This window comes from Schistocerca americana, chromosome 4, assembly GCF_021461395.2.
Source record: "Schistocerca americana isolate TAMUIC-IGC-003095 chromosome 4, iqSchAmer2.1, whole genome shotgun sequence".
NCBI classification, from domain to species: Eukaryota; Metazoa; Arthropoda; class Insecta; order Orthoptera; family Acrididae; genus Schistocerca; species Schistocerca americana.
The window spans coordinates 319,232,572-319,237,501 of record NC_060122.1 but is presented as its reverse complement, the minus strand read 5'-3'; the positions used below and the strand labels follow the sequence as shown (position 1 = coordinate 319,237,501).

At 43.2% G+C, this 4,930-nt stretch overlaps 1 non-coding gene across 1 annotated transcript; it reads left to right on the top strand.

Annotated features, from left to right (window-relative positions):
* Window positions 1-1,886: 1,886 nt before the first annotated feature.
* On the top strand, window positions 1,887-1,959 carry Trnaa-agc. The gene has a single exon. It is a non-coding gene; the product is annotated as a tRNA-Ala (tRNA).
* Window positions 1,960-4,930: the final 2,971 nt, after the last annotated feature.

The following is a 4,930-nucleotide window of genomic DNA, read 5'->3' as shown; positions in this document are numbered from 1 at the left end:
GAGTAAATAAAATTAACAACCTATCACTGTCTCAGGCTTTCAGAATAAACTAAAATCATAGTTATTCCTCGTATTGATGAAGTGAATGTTGTAAATACCTTTAATACTGTAGGATAAATTGTTCACAACAAATAAGCGACATCCACACAGTGCGGAATTAATCAATACACTCATACAACCGTTAACATTATACAAGTACAGTTTAAGTAGGAAAAAAAGGGGAAGTTTTCTCGGAAGCAGCGATTTAGTTATGTAATACATAAGCATGCAGCCTGTATAACTGTAGAGCATGTCACCACAGGTATTTCCGACAAACTGTCTTGACTGCTTTACCATGACAGTTACTTTTTAACACCTGTTTGAGAAGCAGTTCACTACCGCTGCGTGCCTGTGGTTCACGTCCCACAAACTTGACATTCCTCCGTCAGGAAGCACAGTATGGATTACGATGTGTGAATGAATCAGCTCGATGCCACGGGCGTCGTAACCTCAGGAGGAAGTTGTGCGAGGCTGTGCGTCATTCCGCGGCGTGCAAAGCGGGGAAGCACAATGAGGCAGAATTCATGCGATCGACGATCCGCAGAAAGGTAGGCAGCTTCGTCGAGACTGCGACAGTTTCACTGGCGGCGGCTGCAGCGGCGGCGGCGTTCTATGCAGCAGGAAAAGCAGGACTGTCACTGGCCTTGGTGCCTGCAGAGGCGTGGCTGTCCCGAGAATCTGCAACACTTTGTGATCCTTTCTGGACAGAGAGATATAATACACCGATGAGCAAAAACGTTATGACTACTAACCCCACCGAGCGAGGTGGCGCAGTGGTTAGACACTGGACTCGCATTCGGGAGGACGACGGTTCAATCCCGGGTCCGGCCATCCTGATTTAGGTTTTCCGTGATTTCCCTAAATCACTCCAGGCAAATGCCGGAATGGTTCCTCTGAAAGGGCACGGCCGACATCCTTCCCCATCCTTCCCTAATCCGATGAGACCGATGACCACGCTGTCTGGTCTCCTTCCCCAAACAACCAAACCAAACCAACTACTAACCCCCGCGAGAGTGAGATGCGAGCACGTCACGCCGTAAGGAGAGTGTATGGAAGGCCAGCAGAGACTGAAAAGCGGCGGTCAGTCCACCTTTCACAAAATTTTATGATTTTTATAATTCCGTGGTTTCATTAGTTTCTTCAGAGTGTCCTGTCTCTCTCTCTCTCTACGTCTTCTCATAGTTTTCCCATGCCAGGGAGGATCAAGCTGGAAACCGTAACTGAGTGTGTTTTAATGATCGAAGCACACGACATGAATTAAAATATGTGCTGCGGCCAGACCTCGAACGCGGGACTTCTTGCTTTCTAGGCAGAAATGCTAACCATTACAATACCACAGCACGATCGTCAACAGTCCTGCACGAACTAGCTAAGCTGAGAGCCCTCCCCAACACAAACTTCAATTCATTTTTCCCTTATATATTGTCACTTAAATGTCTCAGGGAAACATTTAATTGGCCGGCCGAAGTGGCCGTGCGGTTAAAGGCGCTGCAGTCTGGAACCGCAAGACCGCTACGGTCGCAGGTTCGAATCCTGCCTCGGGCATGGATGTTTGTGATGTCCTTAGGTTAGTTAGGTTTAACTAGTTCTAAGTTCTAGGGGACTAATGACCTCAGCAGTTGAGTCCCATAGTGTTCAGAGCCATTTGAACCATTTGAAACATTTAATTATAATATCTATAAGATCACCAGTGTTACAAGGACGAACCATTACGTCCAATGCTGGGGTGCTCGCCAATATCGGAGAGCCCTGGCAGTAGTGACAATGTATAAGGAAAAGATGAATTGAAGGTTGTGTTGGGAAGGGCACTCAGCTTAGGTTGTTCGTGCAGGAATGCTGACCATCGTGCTGTGGTAGTGTAATGGTTAGCATTTCTGCCTAGCAAGCAAAAAGACCCGGGTTGGAGTCCCGGCCGCAGCACAAATTGTAATTCATTTCGTCTGCTTCGATCATTATCGTAGATAATAAAAAGAGACTTGAATGTCTCAGGGAAACATTTAATTACAAAATCTATACGAGTGTGTTTTACTTTCTTCTTTATTCTTGTGGTTGTGGTCCTTAGTTCGAAGACTGGTTTGATGCGGCTATCCATGCTGCTCTATCCATGCCTCTTCATCTCCAAATAAGTACTGCAACCTACATCTATCTAAATCTGCTTACGGCATTCGTCTCTTGGTATACCTCTATGAGTTTTATCCCCCAAACTTCCCTCCAATACTAAATTGGTGGTCCTTTATGTTTCCTAATGTGTTCTATCAACCAACCCATTCTTCTAGACAGGTTGTGCCAAAAATTTCTTTTGTATCCAATTCTATTCAGTACCTCCTCATTAGTTATCTGATCTACCCATCTAACCTTCAGCATTCTTCTGTAGCACTGCATTTCATAAGCCTCTGTTTCCTTTTGGTCTAAGCTGTTTACCGTCCATGTTTCACTTCCATACATGGCTGCGCTCCGTATATACACTTTCAGAAAACACACTTCCTGACACTTAAATCTATACTCGATGTTAAGAAATTTATCTTCTTCTGAAACGCTTTTCTCGCCATTGAAAGTCGACATTTTACGTCCTCTATACTTCGACCATCATAGGTTTTTTGCTACTCAAATAGAAAAACTCATATATTACTTTAAGTGTTTCGTTTGATTATCTCTATCAGCATCATCTGATTTCATTCGACTACATTCCGTTATCCTCGTTTAACTTTTGTTTGTGTTCATGTTATACCTTCCTTTCAAGACACTGTTCATTCCGTTCAATTGCTCCTCCAAGTCCTTTGCTGTCTCTCACAGAATTACAATTTCATTGGCGAACCTCGAACATTTTATTTTCCTCTCCCTACCCTTTAATTCCTACCCAAATTTTTTCTTTGATTTCCTTTACTGCTTGCTCAATGTACAGATTAAATAACATCGGCGAAAGGCTATAACCTTGTCTCACTCCCTTCTCAATCACTGCTTTCCTTTCATGCCCCTCGACTCTTGTAACTGTCATCTGGTTTTTGTACACGTTGTAAATGATCTTTCGCTATCTGTATTTTAGGCCTGCTACCTTCAAAATTTCAAATAAACTATTCCAGTCAACACTGACGAAAGCCATCCTAAGTCTACAAATGCTATAAATGTAGGTTTTTCTTCTCCTTAACTTATCTTCTAAGAGCAGTCGTAGCGTCAATATTGCCTCGCATGTTCCTACATTTCTCCGGAATCCAAACTGATCTTCTGCGAGGGCGGCTTCTGCCAGTTTTTTTCTGATATTTCGGCAATATTCACGACTCTCAGTACATAATTTCTTTGGGATTGTTGGATGTCCACGCCTCATTACAGAACATGGAGACCGGAGTCTTGCCCGCTCAGTAAAGTAATGTGGGCAGTGATCTGTCGATGATCTGATAACAGATTAGAATGCCAGCACATTGTTTAACTTGGGTTTCCGCAACATACGACCCCTACGTGCTCGTATGCCGACCCAACTACATCGTCAATTACGACTGCGTAGGCACAAGATCATCGAGAGTGGAATGTGGACAGTGGATCAATGGAAACGCGTTGGATGAATCACGTTTCTTTTTATACCAGTTCAATAGTTGTCTAGATGAACGCCTGCTCGTAACATTCACTGCATCAGGACTCAGGCTGACTGAGTCATCAGTCTCCTGACTGGTTTGATGCGGCCCGCCACGAATTCCTTTCCTATGCCAAACTCTTCATCTCAAAGTAGCTCTTGCAAACTACGTCCTCAGTTATTTGCTGGATGTATTCCAATCTCTGTCTTCCTCTACAGTTTTTACACTCTACAGCTCCGTCTAGAACCATGGAAGTTATTCCCTGATGTCTTAACGGATGTCCCTTCTTCTCCGATTCTCCGCAGAACTTCCTCATTCCTTACATTATCAGTCCACCTAATTTTCAATACTCGTCTGTAGCACTACATCTCAAACACTTCCATTCTCTTCTGTTCCGGTTTCTCCTCAGTCCATGTTTGCTACCACACAATGCTATGTTCCAAACGCCCTTTCTCAGAAATTTCATCCTCAAATTACGGTCTATGTTTGACACACGTAGTTATCTCTTGGCCAGGAATGCCCTTTTTATCATATCTAGTCTGCTTCTGATGTCCTCCTTGCTCCGTCCGTTATTGGTTATTTTGCTGCCTAGGTAGTACAATTCCTCAACTTCATCTACTTTGTCACCAACAATCCTGATGTTAAGTTTCTCGCTGTTCTCATTTCTGCTACTTCTCATTATTTCGTCTGTCTCAGTCCACATTCTGTTCTCTTTAGACTGTTCATTTCATTCAGAACATCGTGCAATTCCTCTTCACATTCACTCAGGACATCAATGTCATCCGCGAATCGTATCATTGATATCCTTTCACCTTGAATTTCAATTGCACTCCTGATCTTTTCTTTTACTATCATCATTGCTTCTTCGATGAATAGATTGACCGGTAGGAACGAATGACTACATCCCTGTCTTACGCCCTTTTTAATCCGAGCACTTCCTTCTTGGTCATCCCCTCTTATTATTCCTTCTTGGCTCTTGTACATATTGGATATTACCCGACTCTCCCTATAGCTTACCCCTACTTTTTTCAGAATGTCGAACATCTTGCACCATTTGACACTGTGGAATGGTTTAGTCAGGTCAATAAAAACTATAAACGTGTCTTGATTTATCTGTGGTCTTGCTTACATTATCAACCACTACGTCAGAATTGCCTCTTTGGTGCCTTTACCTTTTCTAAAGCCAAACCAGTCGTCATCTATTACATTCTCAGTTTTCTTTTCTATGCTATTGGAGACATTAATGCGTAGTTAATGCGCCATGACTGCTATGGACTACATGAGTATTATTGCAAACCATCACTCCTGGTTATCGGGCTGTATGG